The sequence below is a fragment of the Cygnus olor genome, chromosome 7 (genome assembly GCF_009769625.2).
Source record: "Cygnus olor isolate bCygOlo1 chromosome 7, bCygOlo1.pri.v2, whole genome shotgun sequence".
Taxonomy (NCBI): Eukaryota; Metazoa; Chordata; class Aves; order Anseriformes; family Anatidae; genus Cygnus; species Cygnus olor.
In genome coordinates this window covers 16,916,684-16,931,205 of record NC_049175.1, presented here as the reverse complement: position 1 = coordinate 16,931,205, position 14,522 = coordinate 16,916,684, and the positions used below count along the sequence as shown (strand labels likewise).

The 14,522-nt window shown below is 46.9% G+C and overlaps 2 long non-coding RNA genes across 7 annotated transcripts in view; both read right to left on the bottom strand.

Moving 5' to 3' along the window:
- Positions 1–4,441, bottom strand: part of LOC121073236 — a 42,421-nt gene extending 37,980 nt beyond the window's left edge. Inside the window, exons 1-5 of one of the 4 annotated variants that reach the window (XR_005821581.1) lie at positions 3,826–4,441; positions 3,678–3,744; positions 3,545–3,591; positions 3,318–3,454; positions 1,446–1,728 (exon numbers count right to left, since the gene is read on the bottom strand). This is a non-coding gene — a long non-coding RNA (uncharacterized LOC121073236). Of the gene's footprint in view, positions 1–1,445; positions 1,729–2,033; positions 2,382–2,416; positions 3,455–3,544; positions 3,592–3,677; positions 3,745–3,825 lie in introns of those variants that run through there. The other 3 variants (XR_005821579.1, XR_005821580.1, XR_005821582.1) reach the window with 3 other exon arrangements.
- Positions 4,442–5,946: 1,505 nt separating this feature from the next.
- LOC121073237 lies at positions 5,947–14,422 on the bottom strand. 3 transcript variants are annotated; one of them, XR_005821583.1, is made up of 5 exons: positions 13,410–14,422; positions 11,256–11,348; positions 7,021–7,284; positions 6,826–6,880; positions 5,947–6,489 (listed from the first exon to the last, which is right to left on the bottom strand). It is a non-coding gene; the product is annotated as an uncharacterized LOC121073237 (long non-coding RNA). The 3 variants fall into 3 exon arrangements; XR_005821585.1 differs by having other exon boundaries at positions 7,021–7,165; positions 13,410–14,420; XR_005821584.1 differs by lacking the exons at positions 11,256–11,348; positions 13,410–14,422 and adding exons at positions 8,851–8,954; positions 9,344–9,484 and having other exon boundaries at positions 6,826–6,886.
- Positions 14,423–14,522: the final 100 nt, after the last annotated feature.

Below are 14,522 nucleotides of genomic sequence, written 5' to 3'. Positions count from 1 at the left end.
TATAAATATTACTAAATTCAGATTGAGTTGTATCTTCATTTATAACGTGTTTGAGATAATGTATTGTTGTGAAATGAGTTACTCCACGAGGAACATGGCCAGAGATGATACAAACAAGTTTGCTTATTAAGTGATATATTCTTGTGGTATGAATGAGAAGTGCAAGGGGCCTCTTTGTGTGATTGCATGATTGTGCTGTGAGTGAGACACAGCATCGCTGCGAAGCAAGTGCGGAGTTCTGATCCGCGGTTCCGTATTCTCCATGAGGGGAACAGCCAGAGACAAACAAAGTGCATGACAGACCGAAAAGAAGCGCTGTTTTATCTAAGTGTTGATGGGTGGTGCCCAATACATGGGCCCAGCAGTGCATCCTATAATCCTATTTTTTGTACTTAAATGTTTTGAGTGTGACAAGGAGTAACAGTTTAGAAGTTTGGGTATATTCGCTGTGGTGTTTGGTCAGTTTCCCAAGTATCAGGGGGTGGGGCTGGACTGATTATCAAAGCCATAGAACAGAGAGTCACTTCTGTGGTGGTTCAGGCTTGAGTGCTTGGAATTTGGTAAGAAGGGGGAAGAGTAAATTTATTTAGGCCTCACTACCTTTTTAAACCCCCATATTGATGGATATGTGGGAGTGATTCCTTGTTCTGTGGGGGCTTACTAAAAAAGTACATGAGAAAAATTGGCATTCAGCTTGAAATTCAGTCCTGCTGAAATGTAAATTTTGTGAAAAAGGTGGTATTGGTTGTCTGGAAGACAGAGGGCTGAGTACTTCAGGTGTTTTCCCAAAGCCCTGTGGATTTATGAGTGGAATGGGGCTCATTAAAATCTGAAATAGTCAAGTTTGTATGTGGAAGGAGGAGTTTAATCCCAGGGAACTGGGACATTTGGGAAGAAGATTAGGAAAAGATAGTAAAAACCTGCAATAAAAAGGTTTGTGGGGAAAGTGAAACAAGATACAGTAACTAATAAGGAACAAAAATAAATGGGAATGGGAAATCAGGGAAATGGGTAATATCCAAAACAAAGATGTTTTAAAGAAAGCCTCCTTGGGTGCATATTAGCACATCGGAAGGATATTGTTAGAAGTGGGGGCACAGAAAGCAAGAGGACTTTCATTAAGCATTGCAATCAATGGTGGCCACTATATAAGCTAAATGGCCACTTCATAGATCAGTCTACTGTAACACTATCTTGCAATTAATGTTGCTTTGGAGGAGAGAAGGAAAATAGGATGAAATGTTGTATACCGATATGTTGTTTCAGCATCTTGGAGGAAAAAGGTATGGAATTAAGTTGGCCTCTGACTGAGCCTTTGGTGTTGGCATTAGAAAAGTACAGGCTAGAGAAAGATAAAAGAAGTGGTAAAAGGGTTGTTGAAGGTGTTAAAGGTGTGCCATGTAGTATTTAACAGAGTTGTTTGAAGTTGAATGAGCAGGGAAAGAGGATGTAGAAATATTACTAGTTCTGCCTCAACCCAAGGCAGAAATCTCAAAATCACAGGTGCGAGCCCTCTGGGACAGAGTGATGATGATGGGTCCGAGAGAGTTGTCATGGAAACAGGAAAAGGCATTTTTATTTGCAATGCTTGAAATTTAAATTGGGAAAAATGATTGGAATTCATCATTTTTTATACTTACCCAGTTTGCCAAGGTCCTTCTTAGGAAGGGACTTGCTGGAAAAACTGGATGCGAAAGTTTCTTGTGAACAAGGAAAGATGGAAATAACCTTTTGACAAAAATTAGAAAACAGACAAGTTTGTTTCATGACACTAGATTGAAAGGATGCCTTTTTCTGCCTGCCCGTGGCAACTGAAAGCCAGAAACTTTGCCTTTGAATAGGAAAATCCTAATAGAGGATCCTAACAGAGGAAGAAAAACTCAGCTTACTTGGACTGTGTTATCACAGGGGTTCAAGAATAGCCCCACCGTATTTGGAAAACAACTAGCCTGTGATCTTGAAGCTTGAAAGACCCCTTTGGGAAAAGGGAACACTGTTGCAATACACAAATGATAGCTACTGAAGAAGAAAAGGAATGGGTATAATGGACTTACTAAAGTTTTTCAGCTTTTCAGCCCCCCCCCCCCCCCCCAAGACACAGGCCCCAAAAACCTGAACGCAGGTCCTGAACTCAACAGACAGGCCCAAAAACCCATGACAAAGGCCCCAGTGGCTCCAGACAGGCCCCAAACACTAGATAAAGGCCAAAAAAGTATTAATGCAGGTGCCAAACATTACAGACAGGCCCAAAAGCCCAGACACAGGCCCCAGATGCTCAAGGCTGAGACACAGCTTGGCTTTCTGGATTACTGGAAAGCAGGTTTCATCCTCAGCAAGGTGTGCACAAGCTAGACAGGATGGGGCTTCAGGCACCTCTTCACCTGCAGAAGCGCACTGCCATCAGGCACCACCACACCAGACAAACTTTTTCTGCTAAAACACCGTTCTCAGATGTCCTGCAGCATTCAAGTGACCTGCTTTGCTCCAATTCTAAAGACTAATGTCACAGCGCACCTTGCGCCGGCAGCACGCAGCAGCGGGCCGGGCAGGCAGCACACCGCCCACACTCCCCCCCCAAACCAGAAACATTAGTCCAAAACCACAGAACCAGGACCCCAAACCACATAGAGGCAGGCTCCTAAACTGTATATGAACACACACAAGCCCAAGACTGAGGCCATGATGGCTACCATCAAGAAATGTAGACAACATCAAGCTCTTGAGGGAGATCAGCCTTTTTAAGTCCCAATGGAAGACAAGAAACACTTCATTACTAGTCCCATGCCAACAAGACAATCCATTTAAGACCCATGATATAGTGCTCAGCAAGCACTGCAGAAGCCAAGAAGTATGGGAACAAGACCTGATAAATGGATACTACAGTACACAAAAACAAACATACACCATAGAACACATGCTGGAACTGCCCTGCCTGGCACATGCTAGGCTGAAAAGGATGAACCTGGGGCCTCTTTATCCAGTTGTTACTGGATCCTGTTCCTCTGCTGCACTGATTTAAAAGCCATCCCCACGCACATATCACACACAAACCCCAAGGTACAACCCCACCCAAGACACAGACAGGGCATTTCAGGTCCAACTTAGCTTTAGGGACTGCTGGAAAGCAGGCTTCATGCTCAAGGCATGCGCAGGCTACATGAGATGAGGCTCCAGGCACCTCTTTACCTACAGAAGACCGCCATCAGGAACTGCCACGCCAGACAACCTTTTTCCTCTACAACACCTTTCTTCAGGAACAATGTAGCATTCAAGTGACCTGCTTTGCTCCAATTCTAAAGACTGATGTTACAACCCACCTTGCCTGTAGCACCTGATAAACAGAAGAGAAAGCAAGCGCAGTGCTTGGAAACCATCACTGCACGTGCCACTCCTTGTCGCTCTCTGGCCTCATCTCAAATCCTCAGCCACTTCTGTGGAGAGCCTGCCATGGCACCTGCAAAACAAGATGGAGACCCTTCATAGTCACCTCGCACTACTTGGCCATTCCGCTCCAGCCAAGCTCATGACCAGACCCCCTTCTTACACAGCTCTTCAGAGTGCAGTTTACTCATCTGAGCCTGTGTGAGACACCTGCAAAAGAGGAAGAAAAGCATAGGCCGAGGCAGCATCCAAAGCTGCAGCACAGCTAGGACAGTTACTCTCATGTGCTGCCTTACCTCTGCCCGCTCACCTGCCCCTGAGGCAGATGCTTCCATCTGCCCTCTTAAGCCAGCTACAAGACCTCTAAAAGAGAGAGAAGGGACACTTAGAATGACAGTGAGAACCATAACTCAAAAATAACTGCTCCATCTGTTCATCACTCACCTAGCCAGAGGCAGCTCTGGGTGCGACGTCCCAGGCTGTACACTGCATTTCAGCTTTAACAAATGAAAACACAGTCAGAAGATAACCATTCAGCTGCCAGCATTAGCACCCATCCCTCAACAACACAAAGGACCCCATTTTTATTTTTATCACTTCAGAACAGCAGACAACTTGCCTCGGCACCTCAAAACTAGGCCAAGCCAGTCACCGAGCTGCCGAACAAGAGCTTGACAGTTCCAGAAGGCGCTCTTTCCTTGGACCAGTTCCTCCTAAGGTTTATCTAAGGCTGGCAAAAAAAGAAACAGTCCACATCTGCAAGCTTTCAAGATTCAACAGACCTCTCCTCTAAAACTATTCAAGCACTATGCGAACAGCTGCTCGCAAGCAGCTCAAGTCTCTCCCTCCACATCTGCCAAACACCACAGAGATGACTCTGTGCCAGCTGCCCTTGAGTACATGCCCAGAGGCAGACCAGATGTCTTTGCCAAAACAGTCCAGACAATGTATTAGTACACTGATGGACCGCCACATTAGCTACCATCACTAACTGCCAGGCAGGACAGCTCCAGGCCAAACACACACAGGCACGCTACAAATGTTACGAACAAAACGCAGGAGAACATAGAATCATAGAATATCCCGAGTTGGAAGGGACCCATAAGGATCATCAAGTCCAACTCCTGGCACTGCACAGGTCTGCCCAAAAGTTTAGACCATGTGACTAAGCGCACAGTCCAATCTCTTCTTAAATTCAGACAGGCTTGGTGCAGTGACTACTTCACTGGGGAACCTGTTCCAGTGTATGACCACCCTCTCAGTGAAGAGCCTCTTCCTGATGTCCAACCCAAACTTCCCCTACCTCAGCTTCACACCGTTCCCACAGGTCCTGTCACTGGTGATAACAGAGAATAGGTCACCTGCCTCTCCACTCCCCCTCGCGAGGAAGTTGTAGACTGCGATGAGGTCCCCCTCAGCCTCCTCTTCTCCAGGAAGAACAGGCCCAGTGACCTCAGCCGCTCCTCATACGTCTTACCCTCTAGGCCCTTCACCATCTTTGTCACCCTCCTCTGGAGGCTCTCCAACAGTTTTACATCCTTTTTGTACTATGGTGCCCAGAACTGCACACAGTACTCGAGGCAGCACCAGGCAGCAGCATGACAACTCCCAGAGGGAAGCCCTACAGCAACAGCAAGTCAGAATAGATGATCTGCGGCAGCCCCAGGGACAGACTCAAATGCCATGACCTGCAACTGAAAGTGACCACCAGAACTGGGTGGATGGAGGCATTTATGCCTGCATTTAAAGACAAGAGACTGGAAGGATGGTGAGTGCAAAGCCCATAAGAAAAACGCTTTGGAAATGAATTCCCAAGCCAGAGCTCCTGATGAAGCCCAGATGACTTCTGCAACAGCGAGGATGGAAACAGACACGATCTGAAACTGAATATGATGCAGAGGATGAATCATATGACCATCATACCATGATGAAACAAGTATTCAGGACCTTTGGTGTAACTGCCAAGTTGCCTATCTAGTCTGTTGTTGTGGTTTAGCCCGGCTGGCAGTCAAACACCACACAGCCGTTCGCTCACCCTCCCCCCTCCCTCTCCGGGATGGGGGAGAGAAACGGGAAAGTGAAGCCTGTGAGTTGAGATAAAGACAGTTTATTAAGACAGGGAAAAGAATAACAATAATAATAATAATAATAATAATAGTATTAATAGTAATAATGTGTACGAAATAAGTGATGCACAATGCAATTGCTCACCACCCGTTGACCGATGCCCAGCCTATCCCCGAGCAGCCGGCCACCCCTCCACCCCGGCTAGCCACCCCTATATATCGTTCAGCATGACGTCAGATGGTATGGAATACCCCTTTGGCCAGTTTGGGTCAGCTGTCCTGGGTCTGTCCCCTCCCAGCTCCTGCTGCATCCCTAGCCTGCTCGCTAGCAGGACAGAGAGAGGCTGAAAAGTCCTTGGCTTGGTGTAAGCACTGCTCTACAACAATTAAAACATCAGCATGTTATCAGCGCTCTTCTCATTCTAATCCAAAACATAGCACCCTGCCAGCTACTAGGAGGAAAATTAACTCTGTCCTAACTGAAACCAGGACATCTGTCCAGCAGAAGAAGGCAACGAGGATATCAAGACCTGAGGAACATGTAACATGATGATCATATCAGGAAACATTTGATAGAAAAAAATTAATGCACAGAAAAAATGATCTCTTTAAGCTCCCACTGCAAGACTAGAGGTGCTCAGCTTCTGATTGAGCATTACTCCAATGAGGTCAAGTGTTCAATACGCTCAGGATGGCTTCCCCAGGACCTGCCGAGCACTAAGAGCAACAGCACAGCACAGACAACACAGAACACAGACACCAAGCTGGAACTGCCCTGCCTGGCGCATGCTCAAGCCGTACCTGACAGGACCCCCCACACATACCCTCTCTCTGTCTGACCATGATCAATCCTGAAAGGCCCTATCTGCTGCAATGACTTAGAAGCACAGACCCTCGCCCTATGTGTCCATTCACAACCCCAACCCAGACGTAGCACTTGCCCCCCAACTTAGCTTGGGAATGCTGGGAGGCATGTTCCATCCTCAAAAAGGAACACAAAGGCTAGCCAGGACATTGCTTCAGGCATGAGGCTCCTCTTCACCTGCAGAAATAAAGTGCCATCAGGCACCAGTATGCCAGCCAAACTTCTTCCAATGCAACACCCTCCTCAGAAAGGGAACAGTAGTCAACTGACCTGCTCTGCTACTGAAGTCAAATAGACAACCACTAGACAACTCCCCGCCTCCCCCTAACACACAGTATTTGCCCCTGGACTTAATTCTCAGGACTCAGAATCCATCCTCAATGTGGACCACAGAGGCCAACTAGGATGTTCCCAGTATCTTCTTTGTCCCTGGAAAAGAGGAGTCTCCCAGAGGCAGGCCAATAGACTACCAAACCAAAAACAGTGCCCATTTTTCAACTTTTCTCCACTCACCTTCCCGATCCAGGCTTAGCACTTCCATTTGCTGTGCTGAGCCAAGGTCATGTGGCTTAGACTAAGGAGAAAGAACAGACAAACATGACAATCCACAAAACAGTCTATACCCACTCCTCTTCTTTCCTCCCCTACCCCAACAGCCAAGAAGCCCCAGACCCACATCCCCCAACCCAGTACCACTGCTTCGCTCACCTAATGTCCTAAAGAGATATATCACACTCTGCTCCTCTTGCACTCCAAGCATCTCCAGCATTTCAGGAACTGGACCCACTGACATCTGGCGTGCCTCAGGAATGTGGCAGGAGATGTATTCTGCTGTCACAAGTGCTTGCCAAGCCTGCCCAACAGGCAAAACAGACCAACAGAATCCACCAACCAACTCAGGGCCCACACTGCCATCCACTCGCCCTCATGCCTCGTTCAACTTTTCAGCTTAGTCCATGCCTATGACCTGGGCTACAAGAAACAGAGACAAGGTCATGTCCATGATGGACATGCAAACAGTACAGCTCCTTGCAGAGAACTCAAACACAGAGACCAGAAAAAAACAAAACTCCACAGGTCCACAAATGCCAGAAGGCCATGAATGCACAGCAGCCCCGGCAGGGGTAGGCACAGACTTATCCTTTACAGATGAAAAAGGTGACCCTGCTCAGTCTCTTCATAATACTGTACTTATGCGATCAAGCCCCTTGCAGTGCATACTGAAGCTCTTTGTGAATCCTCTGAAGAGTTAAGCAAATGGCTTGATATATCTAGAGATTAAAATATAACCCCAAAAAAGGAACCGTACCCCATGATTTTCCAAAAAAATAAGTAAGTGGCAACCCCTCCTAAATATCCCTTTATTATGTGAATTCCAAGCACTTAAAATCTAGAAGGCTACAAGGTCTCTGCAAGGTCTAGAGACTCTACGGCCAGCAAAACCACAGCCAAAAGCTCCAAAAATACAGCAAACTGTCCCTAACCCTGAAGAAGGCTACACCTTAGGTGCCTACTGCTGCTGTTTTCAGATACATACTTGCACAGGGAACTTCGATGATATGTTTCTCCTAAACCCTGCTCCATCACTTTACCACCACAGTTGTAACTTTGATAATATTTGACATACAGGCAAAGACTCACAGTAAGCTCTATAATTCTGCAAAAATCTTAAGGGACCCAGAACCACAAAGCAAACACACAAACTTACATTGTCATCTTATCCATAAACATGCTATAACAATTACTCACCTGAAGAAGAGCTACATGCAATAAAGGCACCTACTACTATATAGATTGCTTTACTCTAAACAGATCCTACTAGTTGTTACCTCAAAAAGATGGGCTTACTGGTCTCTACTTGGAAATGCATCAGCCCATAGACTCTGACCTGCCTAAAGAACCCTGCAACTGATTGAAGGAAAAACAAAGCACTTACCCCAAAGAGCAGCCCAGGCAGAAGGAGCTCTCTGATGGCTTGCCTGGGGCTCATATACCATTTGGCCCCACCCAGCACCCAAACTCAATCACCTGGGAAAGGGGACAGGCAAAAACCAAGGAAGTAGAAAGAGAGCAGGACAAGCAGCAGCTGTTGTTTTTCTTTTTTTTTTTTTTAATTTATTTATTTATTTTAAATCTGGCTTAGCTTAACAGCATGTAGAGTGCAGACAAGAGAACTGGGATGTTTCTAGAAACAGTTCCCATGCTTTTGCTTCAGCTTTGAATATTGAAAGGACAATACAACCAAGCAAGTAACTGAAACTATTTAACTGTTTCAACTGGAATTAGCTCAAACCTTTCTTTACATAGGAAGAAAATTCTAGGAGCATAACAGATTACACACCAAAAAAAATCAATTCAATGTAATAACATCACTCGCAGCATAAATCATGTACTTGAGTAGGCTATCTGAAAACCAAAAGGCTATGCTAATGGGTCAAAACACGCTACAGGACACTGGATCCTGGCCCTCTGCTGCACCAACTTAAAACTCATCCCCACACTCACCAAGGCACAACCCCAACCCAAACACAGACTCACTATTTCAGGCCCAACATGCCTTTGGGAACTGCTGAAAAGCAGGCTTCATCCTCAGCGAGGCGTGCTCAGGCTACATGGGGATGGGGCTTCAGACACCTCTTCACCTGCAGAAACAGGCTGCCATCAGGAACTGCCACGCCAGACAACTTTTCTTCTCTACAACACCTTTCTCAGGAACCACGCAGCATTCAAGTGACCTGCTTTGCTCCTATTCTAAAGACTATCACAGCCAACCTTGCCTGTGGCACCCGATAAACAGAAGAGAAAGCAACTGCAGCAGCAAAAGCAACAGCACCCTTAGGACAGTTACCCTCATCTGCTCCTTTACCTTAGCCACTTACCTTCCCACATGGCAGATGCTTCTACCTGTTCTCTTAAGCCACTTATAGCACCTCTAGAAGAGGAGCTGGAATTTTACTCTATTTGATGTAGTAAAATAACTGCAGTGACAACCACACCCCCAAAACAACTGCTACCTCTGTTCATCACTCACCTTGCCGGAGGCAGCTCAGGCCGTGACGTCCTGTATTGCATGCTACGTTTCAGCTTGAACAAAGGAAAACACAGTCAGAAGATAACCATTCAGCTGCCAGCATTAGCACCCATCCCTCAACAACACAAGTGACCCCATACTTAATTTCATCATTTTGAAACAGCAGTCCACTTGCCTCAGTACTTGGAAAGTAGATCCAAGCTCAAATGGAGCACCCAGCAACTGCCACAGACAGCCCAGCCACCCGCCTTCCACAGATGGCGAAAGGCCATAAATGCATAGAAGCTTGCATTTAGCATACTACTTAGCATATGTCCTGTAAATCTGCAAAAATCATAAGGGACCTAGAACCAGAAAGCAAACACACAAAGTAACATTGTCATCTTATCTGTAAACACGCTATAAGAAATACTCACCTGAAGAAGACCTGCATGCAATAAAGACACCTAATACTACATAGACTGCTTTGCTCTAAAAGACCCTATTAGTTGTTACCTCAAGAAATACGCTTACTTTTCTTAACTAGGAAATGCATCAGCCTGCAGACTCTTACTCACCTAAAAAAATTCTGTAACTGACTGAAGGAAAAACAAAGCGCTTATCCCAATGAGAAGCTCAGGCAGAATGAGCTCTCTGATGAGACACCTGTGGCTCATATACCATCGCACCCCACCTCAATCACATGGGAAATGGGAGGGGCCGTGCATGAGTAGAGGTAAAGAGAGCAGGAGGAACAGCATCCCTGTTTTTGGTCTGGCTTAGGTCAACACTGTGCAGAGTGCAGCACAGGTAACTGGGCTTTCTCTTGAAAGACTTGCCTTAGCTTTGGTGAAGGAAACTGACTGGGCTAACAACTCTCTCAACTTTTTGCACCACTCGACATGGGGAATTCACCTCTCCAAGACTGCATGAGGGGACGGCAGAAACAAGACAAAAAGCACACCCTGAGGCACCTCATAACCACAGCCTACCTAGTGCAATACCTAGCTCTTCCCAGCTGCTTTACCTCTGCTGCTCTCCATCTCCAAATCAGATTCTTTTAATTGCCATGCAGAGCGGCAGCCCTCTGGGTGCCACAGAGCAGCACCATAATTTTATTTTTTATTTCTTTTAATTTCAAAACAGGGGTCCGCCTCCCTCTGGAGCTGGACAGTAGGTTAAGCCAGTCACCGAGTTGCCAATGCAGAGCTTCGCAGTTCTAGAAGGCGCTCTTTCCTTTGACTGATTCCTTATAAGTGTTATCTACCACTGGCAAAAGCAATAAACAGACTGTAAACAGGCACTGCCACATTTGACAAACTTCATGTTTTTAATTTTATGATTTCAAAACAGCAGTCCACTTGCCTCTACATCTGAAAAATAGATCAAACCGGTCACCGAGCTGCCGAACAAGAACTTGACAGTTCCAGAAAGTGCTGTTTCCTTTGACCGGTTCCTCCTAAGGTTTACCTACTGCTGGAAAAAAGAAAAAAAGACTCTGCCAGCTGCCCTTGAGTACTTGCCCAGAGCTTGAGTATTCACCCAGAGACAGACCAGATGTCTTTCCCAAAAGAGTCAGGGCAATGTATTATTGCACTGATGGACCACCATGTTAGCTACCATCACTGATTGCCAGGCAGGACAGCTCCAGGCCAAACACACACATAAAAAGGCATGCTACAAACATCGTGAACAAAACACAGGAGAAGAATTACTTTTACTATAAGAATTACTCACCTGAAGAGGAGCTGCATGCAGTAAAGGCATCTACTACTAATATAGATTAATTTACTTTAAATAATCCTACTAGATGTTACCTTAAATAGATGTACTTATCTCTTTCAACTTGGAAACGCATCAACCCATAGACTCTGACCCACCCAAAAAAAAACCAAACACCTGCAACTGACTGAAGGAAAAACAAAGCACTTACCCCCAAAGAGCAGCTCAGGCAGAATGAGCTCTCTGATAGGACACCTGCAGCTCATATACCTTTAGGCCCCATCCGGCACCCTGCCCCAATCACCTGGGAAAGAGGAGAGGCAAAGCACAGGAAGGGATAAAGAGAGCAGGAGGAGCAGTAGCTGCATTTTTTATTTGGCCTAGCGCAAGGGTGTGTGGAGTGTTACTAGAAACAACAATTCCTGTGCTTTTGCTTCAGTTCTGATTATTGAAATGACAATACGACCAAGTAGGTAACTAAAACTTTTTTTTGACTGTAATTAGCTGAAGCCTTTCTTTACATAGGTAGAAATAATCTAGGAGTGTAACAGAAAAAAGCAATTCAATGTAGTAAAATAACTCACAGGAGAAGTAACGTACCTTAGTAGACTATCTAAAAAACAAAAGGCTATGCAGATGGGTCCGAAAAAGCCAAACCAGTCAAGATCTGAGAAGGGTACAGACATTCTCAAAAGGAGCAGGGAAAAAATAGTGGCACAGTACAAGCTGGAAAGGACGCTAAGCAGATTTAAAAGATTTGTAGGACCTCAGGAGGGACCTGAGCAGAGCACGTAGGTCCTTGGAAAGTGTGTGTGTGTGTGTGGGGGGGGGGGGTTAGGCAGGGACTAGGAATATTACGTAGAGAAGAAAATGAGTGTTGTGAGCCTGAAGTGCGTACAAGCATCATAAAGAGGGCTCCTGAGAGGATGGGGAAACAAAGGGAAAGCTGCTTATCTCTGAGAAGCCGTCCTTGACCTTCGTGCCACAGACATTTGTCTCATGGGCTTGGCGCACGAGTTTAGGAGTCCCCATGCATTGAAGGCTTCTTACCTCTGAGAAGAAACAGTGTGGCCAGCAGTGCTAGGGAAGTGATTGTCCCCCTGTACTCGGCTCTGGTGAGGCCGCACCTCAAGTTCTGTGTTCAGTTTTGGGCCCCTCGCTACAAGAAAGACATAGAGGTGCTCGAGAGAGTCCAGAGAAGGGCAACGAAGCTGGTGAGGGGTCTGGAGAACAAGTCTTGTGAGGAGCGGCTGAGGGAGCTGGGATTGTTCAGTCTGGAAAAGAGAAGGCTCAGGGGCGACCTTATCGCACTCTACAGGTACCTTAAAGGAGGCTGTAGCAAGGTGGGGGTTGGTCTGTTCTCCCACATGCCTGGTGACAGGACGAGGGGGAATGGGCTCAAGTTGCACCAGGGGAGGTTTAGGTTGGATATTAGGAAGAACTTCTTTACCGAAAGGGTTGTTAGGCATTGGAATGGGCTGCCCAGGGAAGTGGTTGAGTCACCACCCCTGGAGGTCTTTAAAAGACGTTTAGATGTAGTCCTTAGTGATATGGTTTAGAGGAGGACTTGTCAGTGTTAGGTCAAAGGTCGGACTAGGTGATCTTGGAGATCTCTTCCAACCTAGATGATTCTGTGATTCTGAGAGGTCCTCAATGGCTCTGCCTGCATTACTGATTTTTTTCACCAGCAGGTGGGTGGCAGAGGGCGCTACCACCCTCATCCTGAGAACGGCTGACACAGTTTCCCAAACTGTTTTCTCAGTAACGGAAGCAGTGTGAACCGCGTGGAAAACCACAAATGCAAACGGCAGAAAAATGCACCCCGCGTCGTCTCGGGGAGGAAATAACTGCCCTGAGCAACATGCCCTTCCCAGCTAGGAAGCTGAGCAGCAATGTGAAAAACTACATTTCCCGGCATGCCGTGGAAACCAACATGGCCGACAGGAAGCTCAAAACCCCAAGACCACGACTCCCAGCATGCTGTGGGGCAAGACCCTCAGGTCACCTGACGCTGCGGATGACCCGGAGCCAGCCCCCGGCTTCCTGACCTGCAGCCCGACGCCCCTCCCCACCCCCCGCCCGGGGCTTTCCCTGCCCCAGCCGCTCCGCCTGCAGTGACACGTTCCCAGCAGCAGGTGGCGGCATAGGGCGACGCACCACTACTGCGCATGCACGCCGGCCCCCCCCCCCCCCCCGGAGGTACTGCTTTTGCGCCAGCTGACTCCGCGCACGCGTGGAAGCAGGCACGGCTTCTCAAAACGTTTTCTCGTTAACAGAAGCAGTGGGATCCGCGCGGAAAGCCACACGGAAGCGGCAGAAAGAGGCACTGGTCCACTGGTGCGGAGGAAACAACTGCCCTTCCTACCTGTCTCCGTGTTGCTCCTGGCTCGGAAGCCGAGCGGCAACGTGGAACGACATTTCCCAGCATACCGCAGAAGCCAATGTGGCCGACAGGAAGCCCGGAGCCCAAAGACCGCAATTCCCGGCATGCTGCGGGGCAAGGCGCTCCCAGCCGCCTGACCCAGCTGACACCCCAGGGCCAAATCCCTGCTTTGTTGAAGCCAGGGGTAGAAGAATGGGGGCTTGCTTAATCGCATTAAAAATAGATGTTGCTGAATGTCTTTGCTTACTACTGTGCAAATTAACTGAAACAAGGAGTCTCGGGGCCTGTCATGGAAGATGTTTCCTGACAAAAATGGGGAACCTGTCTCAAAAACCAGATGAGACGGACCTTGTGGTTTGGACAAGAACCAAGGAGCAGCTGAGTCTGTACAAAGGCAGGGGGTCAACTAGTGGTGATGAAGAGGAGTTATTGACTTCATCCCCACAACCCCCCAACGACCACCACCAGAAGGCACTGCGCAGGCGCAGATGGGAGGAGTTTATGGAATGACTCATTGGAGTTAATTTTAATACAAAGCTGGGATAGGTTATGAATGTGTATAGGTGTATTGGGAAACTTCATACATATGTAACTCTTTACTGCATATAACCAAAGTAAGTTGCCGCATTAGAGTGCGCATGCCTTTGGGAGCTATCCCGCATGTGCTCAGCACCGACATAAACCACATAACCTACTTTATAACTCATTTGCTTTGAGTTGTAGAGTTCTTCCACAAATCAGAAGTTAGTTTCTCCCAACTGTTTCTAAATCCCCAGGAAGTGTCATCTTCAGCTGCTCTATGTAGGATCTTGTTTGTTTTTTTCCCAAACGTTTTTGAGATCAGTCAAATTTGTCCCGTTTGATCTACATGTATACAGCAGCCAGCATTAATTACACACATTAATTGCATGCTCCTCCTTGTGAGGCTAGTAATAAATCTAGTACCGTTCAATTCTGGAGTACTATTTTTGACAAACTTGTTACCTCCTTTTTTAGTGCCTGGACTGCACCCAGAGTGTTATTTTCTAGTTCTTCAATTAGAGCTGAGATATTTACAGTGGCTTTTTCTAATTCACTCACTCCAACCAAGGTAAA